The sequence below is a fragment of the Phyllobates terribilis genome, unplaced genomic scaffold (assembly GCF_046119375.1).
Source record: "Phyllobates terribilis strain yellow unplaced genomic scaffold, ASM4611937v1 Scaffold_2__4_contigs__length_985480577, whole genome shotgun sequence".
NCBI lineage: Eukaryota > Metazoa > Chordata > Amphibia > Anura > Dendrobatidae > Phyllobates > Phyllobates terribilis.
The window spans coordinates 668,785,845-668,802,265 of record NW_027362762.1 but is presented as its reverse complement, the minus strand read 5'-3'; positions in this window follow the sequence as shown (position 1 = coordinate 668,802,265).

The window sequence follows — 16,421 nt, the reverse complement described above, 5'->3', positions numbered from 1 at the left end:
TAAAGTAAGGCTGCGTGCCCACTATGCGTTTTTCAAGCTTTTTTGCTGCGGAATTTCCACAGCAAAAATACTTTAAAAACGCTTGGTAATACGTGCCCCATGGTTTTCATTGCGGAAAAATATGCAGCAAGTCCATTAATTTTGTGGACACGCAGCGTATTTGCCGCCATTGACTTGCATTGAATCGTTTAATATCCGCATGACTACATGTGCACATGCAGATATTAAACGATTCAATGTGCGGATGGTACCCGGGTCTGGAGAAAAGGAGACTCTCCTCCAGATCCGGGTACCATAGTACCTGTAAAAAAAAGAATTTAAAATAAATAATAAACATATACTCACCTTCCGATGTCCCCCGTGACCGCTGACGTCGGCGGTTGCGTGACCTGTCACATGACTAAATGACGTCACCACAGGTCCTTTTAGACCACCGCGAGCCGTATAAAAGACAGGACGCAACCGGAGAAAACACCGGGGCCCATCAGAAGGTAAGTATAATGTTTATTTTTCATTTTTTACCATTTTTATTCTTTTTTTAACTATTAACCGGTTCAATAGATTTATATAGTGTGACCAAGTTGTCAAGCACTTTTCCAAGTGATGCTAAAATCACTTGGAAAAGCGCTTGATAACCCACATGCAGAAATGCATGCAAAAACGCTTGACAAACGCTTCTACCTGGCAGGAAAAACGCATGTAAAATCCGTATGCGTTTTTCCTGCCAGGGAGATGTGGAAAAAATCTGCAGCATTTCTGCATCGTACGCACATAGCCTAATGCGAATTTAATCAAAAAAATCTGGCTGTATTCTGCTACCAAGCAAATGGAGCAGTAAAATGGTATACTCTGTATTGCTGTTTAAGCAAATAATCAGAATTAAAGGGGTATACCCATCTCATAGTTCCTATCCCAATATGTAGTAGGTGTAATAATAATATTATTAGTAATTTCCTCCAAGTAGAAATGTAGTGTAGTTTTTCTGATTCGCTCTATCTCTTTCTTCATGTGCAGGCATTGCAGGACCTTAGGTATGCATGGTTACGACCACTGATATAGTGACAGTTAGTTGCTAGTGTATATAAAAAAATACATTAAAAGTTTTTTAAGCTAAGCTTGACTACACTGTATGTATGGTTTATTTTACTAAAAGTTATTATTGCAGCCAGAGGGGGCGGCCATTTTGCAAAACACTTGGTAATCCGTGCCCCATGATCCCAATGACAATCTGCATGTTCTGTGCCCAGGCTGCGGGATTTTCTGCAGGAAAGATCCGCAGCATGTCCATTATTTGTGCGTTTCTACATGCGGATTTGAGGTCCCAATGCATTTGAAAAACGCAAGTCAAATCCGCGTGTAAAATCCACAAGCATTTTTACTGCCAAGAACATGCAGAAACACTGTGAAGCACTATATGGGGCCATTTTACTGTGGAGCACTATATGACGCCATTATACTGTGGAGCACTATATGGGCTCATTATACTGTGGAGCACTATATGGGGTCATTATACCATGAAGCACTATATGGGGTCATTATACTGTGGAGCACTGCATGGGGTCATTATACTGTGGAGCACTATATGATGCCATTAAACTGTGGTGTACTATATGGGGTCATTATACTGTGGAGCACTATATGATGCCATTATACTGTGGAGCACTATATGGGGTCATTATACTGTGGAGCACTGTATGGGGTCATTATACTGTGGAGCACTATATGATGCCATTAAACTGTGGAGCACTATACGGGGCCATTATACCGTGGGGCACTATATGATGCCATTATACTGTGGAGCACTATATGACACCATTATACTGTGGTGCACTATATGACGCCATTATACTGTGGAGCACTATATGACGCCATTATGCTGTGGAGCACTATATGACATCATTATACTGTGGAGCAATATATGATACCATTATACTGTGGAGCGCTATATGACGCCATTATACTGTGTACAACTATATGACGCCATTATACTGTGAGGCACTATATGACACCATTATACTGTGGAGCACTATATGATGCCATCATACTGTGTACAACTATATGACGTCATTATACTGTGAGGCACTATATGACACCATTATACTGTGGAGCACTGTATGACGCCATTATACTGTGGAGCACTATATGACGCCATTATACTGTGAGGCACTATATGACGCCATTATACTGTGGAGCACTATATGACACCATTATACTGTGGAGCACTATATGACGCCATTATACTGTGGAGCACTATATGACGCCATTATACTGTGGAGCACTATATGACGCCATTATACTGTGGAGCACTGTATGATGCCATTATACTGTGGAGCACTGTATGACGCCTTTATACTGTAGAGTGTGTCACCCTGGCCTGGATGCCACAAAATCTAATAAAGCTGTGTCTGAGAGCAAGGGGGAGGTTCTCTGGTCAGGGGAACATTAGCATGCAATGCCTCCTGTCCCAGGCCAGTAGGGGGAGCAGGCTGCCCCTATAAAAGCTGGTACTGGGGGCAGGGTTAGTGAGAACTGGACGACCTGTCTCAGGATTCAGGTCCCAGAGCAGAGAGGGACAGTTGTGTTGCACCTAAGAGGAAGTGTGGCAGGAGGAGAGCCACAAGCCAGAGACAAGAGGCGAAGAGAGCCTGTCTTGGCAGATAACGGACTTAATTTTACCAGACTTTGGTGTCTGAGGCTGGGAGGATTCCACATTCTCCAGCAGATAACCAGTCCGCAAGGGACTGTATATTCCTTGGCCTAAGAAGCCTGAAGGCCCTGCCACAACAGAAGGGACCAGGAAAGCCGTACCAGGCCTGGAGCAGAAAGGAACCCACGTCGCAGGTCTTACAGGCGAGAATACACGGAGAGCTTGGAACCGTGGGCTGTTACCCTATAAGGAGGAGATAGCCAGAAGGAGCACAGGAAGCACGGTAGGCCTACACCCTCACCCTGACTAGGGCCAATTTCCCCATTGCTCTCAGACATCCAGGTCCCTTCCTAGCCGGGACTGTTTATGGGTCAGTTTACCTGTTTTAGTAAAGACCCTGGACTGCAACCTGTTGTCTGTGTGCTCCTTGCTCCTCCAGCATTATCAGCACCGGGACTCTCACCACCATCACTCCCACCATCCACTACACTGCCCTGGGGCCGCACTCTTCCCGTGGGGAGTGACACCATCCCAGCTGCATACATCATCAGCCCCAGCAGTCTGCCTTGCAGCGGCGGTACCTAATGACCGCAAATCCACGGGTGGCGTAGTCGGACATAATCAACAGCACATAACGGACTACCACTGGCCTGACCACCCTGAGCCACGGACCGGGCAGCCACTACTACTCCCATCGTTCCCCTATTGCCCGGATCCGAGTGCCCCACGGCCCAGAGGGCGAGTCAGCTTTGGCGTAGTCGGCAGGATTGAAACCAACCCGCCACAAACGGGTATTGCGTGCCTAGAAAAGACTTTGCACTTACCTGAAAAGAGGTTTCCCGCTATACGGAGCCGTTTCCCGCCATTTCCAGCCGTCTCCCGCCATCTTCTGTCGGTTCCCGCCATCTTCAGCCGTTTTCCCACCATCGGATGCCATCTTCAGGACGCCGCACGGGAAGAAGAGGGGCGTGGACGTCCAAACCGCTCGAGATCCGAAGCTCCGCCCCACGCACCGACGCTGCGCAAGGTCCTGGATGGGAGAGAGAGCGACGCTGACGTCATCGGGACGCGACGCAAGGTCCTCGTCCAGAGCAGCAGCAGCGGAGCCGCGGCCTACAGAAGAGGATCGTCGGAAGGTAGGCCACGCTTAACTAGGGGGGAGGAAGATGTCGAACACAGAGGCGCCCACTACCACCAACGCAGCTGCAGCAGCGGTGATGCCCTTTTCCCTGCCCTACATCCCTGGAGCGGCCTGGCTGCCCAAGTACTCAGGGGAGCCCCATGCCCTAACTGACTTTAAGGAAAGGCTGTACAGTTTGTTCCAGGTTTACCCCCTGACAGAAGAGCAGAAGGTCAGCATATTGACAGGGCAGTTAACTGGCGCAGCCCAAAGGGAGGTAAAATCATGGCCCACTGAGGAGAAAAGGACTGTGAAGGGTATACTGGCCCGGCTGCGGGGTACCTTTGACACACGTACCTACGCTCAGATTAAAATGAGGTTCTATGGATGTAAGCAGCGGGCACAGGACAGCATCAGAGACTATGCCCTAAATCTGCAGGAAGCCTTGAGGGCTATTCAACAAACTGACCCTGGAAGTGTGCAGGAAACGGATAAGCTGCTAACAGAACAATTCATAGAAGGTCTGCTGTCCAGCGCCCACAGGGCCCAGCTGCGCCTCATGTTCTTTCAGAACCCCGACCTGACCTTTGCCCAATTTAAGGACAGGGCCATAAGGGTGCACCGTGAATCTGCAACCAGTGGCGCTATAAACCCCCGGCGCCCTGCTCTCACCTACCACCAGGAGGCGGCGCCCTCCTCTATGGACCCCGTGGGGGCTGATGCACAGGCCCTGAACCAAGCCCCGTCGAAAGACCTGCACCACCAAGTCCAGGAGCTGACAAGGAGCGTCGCGGCGTTGACCAGGACCGTCCAGGCGTTGCAAGTGGACCCGTCAAGACCCATCGAGCTGGCTTCAAGTCCGGAGGATGTCCCGTGGTGTCGACAGAGGAGGATCCCGTCGTTCCGAGGGAGGCCCACAGACCGCTACGCAGAGGATGGACAGCCCATTTACTGTCGATCAACCAGCCCGGACACATTTCCAGGTACTGTAATTTAAATGGGTCCAACCTGGGGCAGAGGGCCAACCCCCAGGCATAAGATCACCAGGCCCTTATAATTGGCGTGATAAGTACGTTGGGGGGCGCCCGGTTTTACCCGTGGTGCTGGACGGTATCCCCATGAGCGCCTTGCTGGATACTGGGTCGCAAGTAACCACTATCCCTTATGTACTTTTTAAGCAGTATTGGACTGATGCTGATATCACACGGTATCCAGACAGTAACTTGAGCATCATCGCCAGTAATGGCTTACCCGTGCCGCAGATGGGGTTCAAGGAGATGACCATTAAAATTGGTAAAGTTGAACTGCCGGCACAGGGAGTAATTATTGTGGACATTGACCGTCGTAAAAGTCACCCTAAAATAACTGTGGGTACTAACGTAATTGAAAATTGTCTTTCAGAGGTAATTGTAATTCTACAACAGGTGGCGGTGAATGCTAGTTCCAGCCAACAGAGAGTCCTCAACAAGGAGATAAAAGCCCTGATGAGACGGCAGCAGGTAGAACTGTCTGGTGGTGAGATCGGTAGCGTAAGACTGAGTGACCCATTCCCCATTTCCATGCCTCCCAAAAGTGAAATGATGATCTGGTGTCGGACTGCAATCGGGTTGAGAGGTAGAGACTACCAAGCCATGGTAGAACCCGTGTACTCAGACAGCAGGCCCACCATTTTGACAGCCCGGGGGGTGGTTGATGTCCGTCATGGGAGGGTGCCCGTCCGCATCCTCAACATTGGGGAGAGGGAGGTACACTTACCCAGGTACGCTACACTTGCCAAACTGTTTGTTGTCGAACACAAAGCTATCAGGGCCGTGGAACCCTTGCCTCCATCTCCTCAGGCGGAGGGTAATGGCTCCCAGAAACAAAAGGAGGACTGGTGCCAGAAACTCCATGTGGGTGCTGACTCCACTCCCCTGCACCAAAATCAAGGAGTCTACCAGGTGGTACAGGAGTATGAGAGAGTCTTTAGTAAGCACCCGCTAGACTTCGGCAGAGTAAAAGGGATAGAACACCACATCCCTACAGGGAGCCACCCACCAATAAAAGAGAGACACAGACCTGTACCCCCCGCACATTATCAGAACGCAAAGGGCATGCTAAGAGAAATGAAAGAAGCTGGGGTCATTAGAGATAGCTGTAGTCCCTGGGTAGCCCCCTTGGTTCTGGTGAAAAAGAAAGACGGCACCATGAGAATGTGCGTGGACTATAGACAAATCAATCATATCACCCACAAAGACGCATATCCGCTGCCTAGAATAGAGGAGTCTTTAGCCGCACTAAAATCTGCTAACTTCTTTTCTACTTTGGACCTTACTAGCGGGTACTGGCAGGTTCCTGTGGCAGAGGCTGACAAGGAGAAGACCGCCTTCACCACCCCGATGGGACTGAGCGAATTCAACTGTATGCCTTTCGGGCTCTGCAACGCACCCGGGACCTTCCAGCGGCTGATGGAATGCTGTCTAGGGCACCGAAACTTCGAGACGGTCCTCCTTTACCTGGACGACGTGATCGTCTATTCGAAGACCTACGAGGACCATCTAAAGCACCTGGCCGAGGTGTTCGAAGCCCTGGCAGGCTACGGCCTGAAGGTGAAACCATCGAAGTGTCACCTACTGAAACCAAAGGTCCAGTACCTAGGGCACGTGGTAAGCGCGGAAGGAGTGGCCCCCGACCCTGACAAGGTCACGGCAACCAAGAGCTGGCCAAGCCCCTCGAACATCAAAGAGGTGAGACAGTTTCTCGGGTTGGTAGGCTACTACCGAAGGTTCATCCCCGGGTTCACTAAGATGGCAGCTCCTATGCAGGACCTCCTGATCGGACAGTCTAAGTCCAGGAGTCAAAAGCCACCCTTCAAGTGGGATAAACCGGAAGAGGAGTCCTTCCGCCAGTTGAAGATGGCCCTCACGGGGGATGAGATCCTGGCCTACCCTGATTATGGCCAGCCTTTTATTCTCCACACGGACGCCAGTAATGTGGGACTGGGAGCCGTACTGTCCCAAAACCAACAGGGCAGAGAACGGGTGATCGCATACGCCAGCCGGAAGCTGAGGCCCACCGAGAGGAACCCGGAGAATTACAGCTCCTTCAAGCTAGAATTCTTGGCGGTGGTGTGGGCCGTGACGGAACGCTTCAAGCATTACCTGGCCTCCGCAAAGTTCACCGTGTACACGGACAACAACCCGTTGACACACCTGGACAATGCAAGACTGGATGCCCTGGAACAGCGGTGGATGGCCCGTCTCTCCAACTATGACTTCGTGATCAAGTACCGGGCAGGCAAAACCAATGCCAACGCGGACACCCTATCAAGAATGCCTCACTTACCTGAAGGTGACGAAGACCCAGAAGAGCTGGAGAAGGTAGAACTCCCCACGTTTCACCGGTATGGAGCCGCTCAATACTCCCACCGCGTGAAGGAGGAGGATCTAACAACCGTGATGATAAATCCCCGACCTCACCAGAGCTGGGCCGAGACCCAAGATAGTGACCCTGCCATCCGCCTGGTGAAAGATCTGCTGACCCAGGAAGATGCCCGCATAGATTCGGATGCTCCAGAGGAAGCCAAGCAGCTATGGAAAGAGAAGAGCAAGCTGTTTCTCTACGAAGGCAAGTTGTGCAGAAGGATTGTCAACCACTGGACGCACGAGCTGACCTGGCAAGTCGTGGTCCCAAGGCGGGATGCAGCTATGGTCCTGGGGGCTTACCATGACAGAGCGGGACACTTCGGTTGGAAGAAACTGGAGTTCCTACTAAGAGACAGGTTCTTTTGGGTCGGCATGAGAGGAGCTGTAGAAAAATGGTGCAGAGACTGTGGCCCTTGTCACCTAAGGAGGAAGGACCGCACCAGCCAGAAGACACCCTTGAGGCCCATCGTCACCACACAGCCTCTTGAGCTGGTAGCTCTGGACCACGTCAAATTGGCTCCAAGCCGGTCCGGATACATCTACGCCCTGACAATCGTGGACCACTATTCCCGTTTTCTAGTGGTGGTCCCGGTAAAGGACTTGACAGCCCAAACAGCGGCCAGAGCCTTCCAGCAGTACTTCTGCCGTCCACACGGGTATCCGGAACAGGTCCTGACAGACCAGGGTCCAGCGTTCGAAGCTGAAATCTTCCAGGAGTTCTGCAACCTCTATGGCTGTAAGAAGATTCGTACGACGCCTTACCACCCACAAACCAACGGGATGTGTGAGAAGATGAACAACATAGTCATTGATCTCCTGAAGACGTTGCCCCTGGAGGAACGCAGCCTGTGGCCAGAAAAACTGCCGGACCTGATAGACTTATACAATCACATCCCGGTGAATGCTACCAACTGCACCCCGGCTTACCTGATGCGAGCCAGACCGGGTAAGCTGCCCGTAGACCTGGAGATTGGAGTCCTAACACCTGAGGACACCTCCCCGGATGCAGACTGTTATACGGAAAGGCAACTGCAGTACAAGAAGGTACAGGAGAGTGTGGAGAAGAGCCTGGCCCAGGTGAGAGAGAGGCAAGAAAAACTCTTCAACCAACACGCCTCTGCTGGTCCCCTAGAACCTGGTGAGCAAGTCCTGAAGCGGAAGAGAAGGCTACGTAAGTTGGACAACCAGTGGGAAAGGGAACCCTACACCGTACTGCAGTCTGACCACGACAACCCGAAGGTGTGCGTGATCACCAAGGACGGAGGAGAAACCACTAGCACCGTCTCCAGAGACCACCTCAAAAGATGCCCAGAGCAACTCCGTAGTGCAGAAGAGGATCAGAGTGACCTTGAACCCGCAGAGGACAAGGAAGAAATGATCAGCACCGTTCTCGGAGAGTTCTCTCAGTCCTGGACTCGCATAAATGATGCCATAGTGGTACCCGTCCTGCATTTCCTGCAACCGGCACAACAACAACCAACACCAGAGCCGGAAGGTGAAGAGGAGCAAGCGGTTCCAGAGGCAGAAGAGCCTGTATCAGCAGCCCAGGAGAGTCAACTCTCTGCTGACAGTGAGCCTGCGGTAAGCCAAAGGACCCGCAGACAGCTGCCTGCCCTACCTGTACACCCAGCTGGTAGCTGCACCCCTAACGCTAGTGGGGAAAGCCAAGTCAGTCCACGACCAGACAGTGGGTTAAGGAGGTCAACCAGGAGCACAAAGGGGCAGATACCCGCTCGCTGGAGAATATAGGGTGCACTAAAATTGTAAATAACCCTGTTGCCAAATGTTGAAATGTTTGCCAAGCTACCTGCACATTTATTAATAGTGTGTTTCAGTTTCTTGCAGCTACCGTAAGGACTCAAAGGTTACGGACTCTTTTATAACTGGGACGTTGTATGGACTGCGTTTGGAGCCTAACCAAGGAATGAACTAAGACTGTAAAGGACTTGTGGTAGGACAGACCCCCACCTGGTTAAGGCTCCCCGTTGTGCTGGTGATATGGACACCCGGTCACAGACCACACTGTGACCTTAAGAACTCAATCTGTGCGCCGTCTGTTTGTTAATGTTTTATAGTCATGTGTATTATCTTTGTTTACTGTTTAGTCCCGGAGTACTAAATTTCACTAGTGGGAAATGTGTCACCCTGGCCTGGATGCCACAAAATCTAATAAAGCTGTGTCTGAGAGCAAGGGGGAGGTTCTCTGGTCAGGGGAACATTAGCATGCAATGCCTCCTGTCCCAGGCCAGTAGGGGGAGCTGACTGCCCCTATAAAAGCTGATGTAACGGGTCTGGGAGGTGGAACCTCTGAGCGACTATACAAGGGGGCGGTCCTTGTAAGGAAGCGGGTGTCTCCCAGGGAAGACGGGCAGGTAGTCACGGCAAGGACAGGGACAGTCTCTGGGTAGAAGGGCAGGTAGTCACGGCAAGTGACAGGGACAGTCTCTGGGTAGAAGGGCAGGCAGTCACAGCAAGGGACAGGGACAGTCTCTGGGTAGAAGGGCAGACAGGTAGAAGGTGAGCGCTCCCAGGTGAGCGGGCAGGCTGGTCCATAGACAGACTGACAGGTGTCGGAAGGCAGACCGTCGGACCTCAGGCTTGCAAGCAGGTAGGCGGATATCAGGCAGGTATCAAGCAGGAATCTGGCAGGTGACTGGCAGGTAACAGGCAGGAATCTGGCAGGTGACTGGCAGGTAACAGGCAGGAATCTGTCAGGTGACTGGCAGGCAACAGGCAGGAATCTGGCAGGTGACTGGCAGGTAACTGGTGACGGGACCTGAGGGCTGAAGCAGAGTGAAGGCTTTGCAACAACATTGCTCGGGCACCTCCATTTTGGAGGAGGTGCCTATATATGGAGAGGTCCTCCGGCCATTGGCCGGGGACTCCTTAGGACAGCGCGCGCGGCCCCTTTAAGAGAGGGGGAGTGCGCGCGCGCGCGCCCTAAGCACAGAGGCCGGGAAGCAGCGCGCGCTGCCGCCGGGCACGGAGCGGAGAGGTGAGGGGAACGGCGTCCCTGCCTAGCAGGGGGCAGGGACGCCGACGCTACAGTACCCCCCCTTTAGGCCCCCCCTTTTTTAGGCCAGAGAGAAATTTAGCAAGGATGAGAGGGGCATGGATGGTCTCCGGGGGCTCCCATGTTCTCTCCTCAGGACCAAACCCCTTCCAATCTACCAAAAAAAAGGTCTTTCCTCTTACCCTCTTAGTGGCCAGAATACTCTCTACCTCAAAGACGTCTTCAGCGGAAACCGGAGCAGGAGGACTACCTGGATTGTTGGAAAAAGAGTTAAAGACAACGGGTTTGAGGAGAGATACGTGGAAGGAGTTGGGAATCCGTAAGGTGGCCGGGAGTTTTAATTTGTAGGCCACTGGATTAATTTTCCTGAGGATTTCGAAAGGACCGATGAAGCGAGGACCTAACTTGGAGGAGGGTATCTTGAGCCGTACATGTTTGGAAGAGAGCCAAACCTTGTCTCCTGGACGGAATTGAGGCGGATCCAGACGTCTCTTGTCAGCATAATGCTTCATCCGCTCAGAGGACTGAAGAAGTGCAGACCTGGTACTCTCCCAAATGGTAGAAAACTCGCTGACAAGAGACTGCGCGGCAGGGTTGTCCACAGAGGCGGAGACGGGAAACGGAATCCGGGGGTGCTGGCCATAGACAATAAAGAACGGGGACTTGGAAGTGGATTCGCTCTCGTGGTTATTATAAGAGAACTCGGCCCAAGGAAGGAGGTCCACCCAATCAGAATGGTGGGCATTAACAAAGTGCCGGAGATAGCTGGTAAGGATCTGATTGATCCGCTCCACTTGACCATTGGACTGAGGGTGGTAAGCGGAGGAGAAGTCCAGGGTGATGTCCAGCAGTTTACATGTGGCTCTCCAGAAGCGTGAGGTAAACTGAACCCCTCGATCCGACACGATGTGGAGGGGTAGGCCATGGAGACGGAAGATATGGCGAATAAAGTCCTTAGCCAGCTCAGGTGCAGACGGAAGACCAGGCAGGGGAATGAAGTGGGCCATTTTAGAGAAGCGGTCCGCGACCACCCAAATGACAGTACACCCGGCAGAGACAGGAAGATCGGTAATGAAGTCCATAGCGATGTGTTGCCACGGGGCAACAGGTATGGGAAGCGGCAGGAGATGACCAGCTGGTAAGTGTCTGGGAACTTTGTTGCGGCCACAGATGAACAGGCAGAGACGAAGTCTACCAAATCCTTACGCAGGGTAGACTACCAGTAATGCCGGGAAATGAGTAGCAAGGTCTTCTTTTGGCCAGCATGGCCAGCTAGTTTAGAAGAATGACCCCAGCGAAGAACCCTCTCACGGTCTGGAGGCGCCACGAACATCTTGCCAGGTGGAAGACGAGTCAAATCCAAGGGGGCCACATTCTTCACCTTGGAGGGGTCGATAATGTGCATAGGCTCCTCCTCTTGGTCGGAGGACAGGAAGGATTGGGACAAGGCATCAGCTTTGACATTTTTGTCCGCCGGGCGGAAATGAAGGATGAAATCGAAGCGGGCAAAGAACAAAGACCACCGGGCCTGACGTGGATTAAGTCTCTGGGCATTTTGGAGATATGCCAGGTTCTTGTGATCCGTATAGATGATCACCGGGTATAGAGCCCCTTCAAGCAGGTAACGCCACTCCTCCAGCGCCAATTTAACGGCAAGCAGTTCTCGGTCTCCTATGGAGTAATTGCGCTCAGAGGAGGAGAAGATTTTAGAGAAAAAGCCGCAGGTTACCATTCTCCCGGAGGAAGACTTCTGGGTGAGCACCGCTCCGGCTCCAGAGGAGGAGGCATCAACCTCCAGGTAGAACTGTTTGTTGCAGTCCGGACGGTGCAGCACAGGGGCAGAGGAGAAGGCTTGTTTCAGGGAAAGGAAGGCCTCCTCAGCTTCGGATGACCATACCTTGGGATTTGCTCCCTTACGGGTGAGCGCAGATATGGGCGCAGTCCGTGATGAGAAGTGAGGAATGAAGAGACGATAGTAATTAGCGAAGCCCAGGAATCGCTGTATTACCTTCAAGCCCTCCGGACGGGGCCACTTTAGGACAGCAGAGAGCTTCTCGGGATCCATTCGCAAGCCTGTCTGGGAGACAACATAGCCCAGGAAAGGAAGAGAGGTCTGCTCAAAAAGGCACTTCTCGTATTTAGCATAGAGGTGGTTCTGCCTGAGCCTAAGCAGGACCTGACGAACATCCCTCCGGTGTGTGGGAAGATCCGGAGAGAAGACCAAGATGTCGCCAGGTATACCACGACGCAGGAGTAAAGAAGGTCACGGAAGATGTCGTTGACCAGTTCTTGGAAGACGGCGGGAGCATTGCAGAGACCGAAGGGCATCACACGGTACTCATAGTGTCCGTCCCGGGTATTAAATGCTGTTTTCCACTCGTCTCCCTGACGGATACGGACCAGGTTATACGCTCCAGGTAGATCCAGCTTGGAGAAGATCCTGGCGCCTTTAAGACGATCAAATAACTCAGAGATGAGCGGAAGGGGGTATTTATTTTTAACCGTGATCTGATTGAGTCCTCTATAGTCAATACAGGGACGTAGCGAGCCGTCTTTCTTTTTGACAAAGAAGAATCCGGCTCCAGCCGGGGAGATAGATTTTCGGATAAATCCCCTAGCCAGATTCTCTTCAATGTACTCAGACATGGCCCGGGTCTCGGCTGCAGACAACGGGTAGATTCGCCCACGGGGAGGAGTGGTGCCAGGTACCAGGTCGATCGGGCAGTCATATCTCCTATGGGGTGGCAACGTCTCTGCTTCCTTCTTACCGAAGACGTCCGCATAGGGCCAATAAGGAGCCAGGAGACCTGGTAAATTAGCTGGAGTTGGCGGAGGGCGAGCTGGGCGGACCGGAACCAGGCAGGTCCTATGGCAGTCTGGACCCCATCGGAGTACTTCACCGGATCGCCAGTTCAATACGGGTTCGTGTGTCTGGAGCCAAGGTAGACCTAGCAACAGGGAGTGAGAGAGTCCGGACAACACATGGAATGAGATTTCCTCAGAGTGCAGCATTCCGACCTGCAGGGTTATGGGTTCAGTGACGAGCAGGATGGTCTCCGAGAGAAGTCTTCCATCCACGGAGGCGACTGATAATGGTTCAGCCAGGGACTTGGTGGGAATACGGTATCTCTCTACCAGAGACTGGGAGATGAGGTTTCCAGCAGCTCCAGAATCCAGGTGGGCGAGTTCAAAGTGACGGTTTTCTCCCCAAGCAATAGAGACCGGTAAAGTCAGAGACGGAGAGGGCTTACTTTTGTCTAGGACGACCTCTCCGAGCGGTCCTAGACACTGGCGTTTCCCGGCTTCTCCGGGCAGGAACGGATGAAGTGCTCCATACTGCCACAATAGAAACAGCTTCCCTCGGCTCGGCGAGATTCTTGGCGAGATCTGACCATCTTGGTCTGGTCGATCTGCATAGGTTCAGGCGAAGGCGCCCGCTGAGTGACTGGTTGAGAGGCAGGTCTCAGGGAAGTAGGAGCAGAGCAAGAAAAGTCTTTCTCCCAGGTAGTCTCTTTGGCACGTTCTTGGAACCGGATGCCAATCCGGGTAGCTAGTGACACCAGGTCATCCAGAGTGGTAGGAATGTCCCGACCAGCTAACTCGTCCTTAATCCGACCAGAAAGACCCTCCCAGAAGACGGACACCAGAGCCTCATTTTCCCAGGCAAGCTCAGAAGCGAGGGTGCGGAACCGTATGGCATATTGGCCCACGGTGAGACTCCCTTGGCGGAGACGTAGCAGAGAGGAGGCAGAAGAGGTTTTCCGTCCAGGTTCATCGAAGACTTTCCGGAAAGCAGCGAGGAAAGACGGCAGGTCGGACACCAGGGGATCCCCTCTCTCCCACAGGGGATTTAGCCATGCCAGTGCCTCCCCAGTGAGATGGGACATGAGGAAGGCCACCTTGGCCCGGTCGGAGATGAACTGGTATGCCAATAGCTCAAAGTGCAGGGTGCACTGGTTTATGAAACCCCGAGCTAAAGTAGGTTCGCCGGCAAAGCGTGGAGGTGCCAGAAGCCGAGGTCCATAGTCGGGTACCATGAAGGGACTGGATTGCGGAACCGCAGGAATGGGCACGGCTGGACCAGAGGTAGACATAGACGAGTCACACAATGCGCCTAGACGAGAGTTAACGGACCGTAGATAGGACAGTACCACCTCCTGCTGAGTTTTCTGACGTAAGACTTCCTGGTGCAGATCGGAGATCTGGGGGCCACCGGGTTCCATGGCCCGAGCAAACTGTAACGGGTCTGGGAGGTGGAACCTCTGAGCGACTATACAAGGGGGCGGTCCTTGTAAGGAAGCGGGTGGCTCCCAGGGAAGACGGGCAGGTAGTCACGGCAAGGACAGGGACAGTCTCTGGGTAGAAGGGCAGGAAGTCACGGCAAGTGACAGGGACAGTCTCTGGGTAGAAGGGCAGGCAGTCACAGCAAGTGACAGGGACAGTCTCTGGGTAGAAGGGCAGACAGGTAGAAGGTGAGCGCTCCCAGGTGAGCGGGCAGGCTGGTCCATAGACAGACTGACAGGTGTCGGAAGGCAGACCGTCGGACCGCAGGCTTGCAAGCAGGTAGGCGGATATCAGGCAGGTATCAAGCAGGAATCTGGCAGGTGACTGGCAGGTAACAGGCAGGAATCTGGCAGGTGACTGGCAGGTAACAGGCAGGAATCTGGCAGGTGACTGGCAGGCAACAGGCAGGAATCTGGCAGGTGACTGGCAGGTAACTGGTGACTGGACCTGAGGGCTGAAGCAGAGTGAAGGCTTTGCAACAACATTGCTCGGGCACCTCCATTTTGGAGGAGGTGCCTATATATGGAGAGGTCCTCTGGCCATTGGCCGGGGACTCCTTAGGACGGCACGCGCGGCCCCTTTAAGAGAGGGGGAGCGCGCGCGCCCTAAGCACAGAGGCCGGGAAGCAGCGCGCGCTGCCAGCAGAGCGGGAGGAAGCCGCCGGGCACGGAGCGGAGAGGTGAGGGGAACGGCATCCCTGCCTACCAGGGGGCAGGGACGCCGACGCTACAGCTGGTACTGGGGGCAGGGTTAGTGAGAACTGGACGACCTGTCTCAGGATTCAGGTCCCAGAGCAGAGAGGGACAGTTGTGTTGCACCTAAGAGGAAGTGTGGCAGGAGGAGAGCCACAAGCCAGAGACAAGAGGCGAAGAGAGCCTGTCTTGGCAGATAACGGACTTAATTTTACCAGACTTTGGTGTCTGAGGCTGGGAGGATTCCACATTCTCCAGCAGATAACCAGTCCGCAAGGGACTGTATATTCCTTGGCCTAAGAAGCCTGAAGGCCCTGCCACAACAGAAGGGACCAGGAAAGCCGTACCAGGCCTGGAGCAGAAAGGAACCCACGTCGCAGGTCTTACAGGCGAGAATACACGGAGAGCTCGGAACCGTGGGCTGTTACCCTATAAGGAGGAGATAGCCAGAAGGAGCACAGGAAGCACGGTAGGCCTACACCCTCACCCTGACTAGGGCCAATTTCCCCATTGCTCTCAGACATCCAGGTCACTTCCTAGCCGGGACTGTTTATGGGTCAGTTTACCAGTTTTAGTAAAGACCCTGGACTGCAACCTGTTGTCTGTGTGCTCCTTGCTCCTCCAGCACTATCAGCACCGGGACTCTCACCACCATCACTCCCACCATCCACTACACTGACCTGGAGCCGCACTCTTCCCGTGGGAAGTCACACCATCCCAGCTGCATACATCATCAGCCCCAGCGGTCTGCCTTGCAGCGGCGGTACCTAATGACCGCAAATCCACAGGTGGCGTAGTCGGACATAATCAACAGCACATAACGGACTACCACTGGCCTGACCACCCTGAGCCACGGACCGGGCAGCCACTACTACTCCCATCGTTCCCCTATTGCCCAGATCCGAGTGCCCCACGGCCCAGGGGGCGAGTCAAGAGCACTGTATGACGCCATTAAACTGTGGGTAGCTATATGATGCCATTATACTGTGGGGCACTATATGATGCCAATATACTGTGGAGAACTATATGACACCATTATACTGTGGAGAACTATATGACACCATTATACTGTGAGGCACTATATGACGCCATTATACTGTGGAGCACTGTATGACGCCATTATACTGTGGAGCACTATATGACGCCATTATATGTGGAGCACTATATAACGCCATTATACTGTGAAGCACTATATGACGCCATTATACTGTGGAGCACTATATGACGCCATTATACTGTGGGGCACTCTATGATACCATTA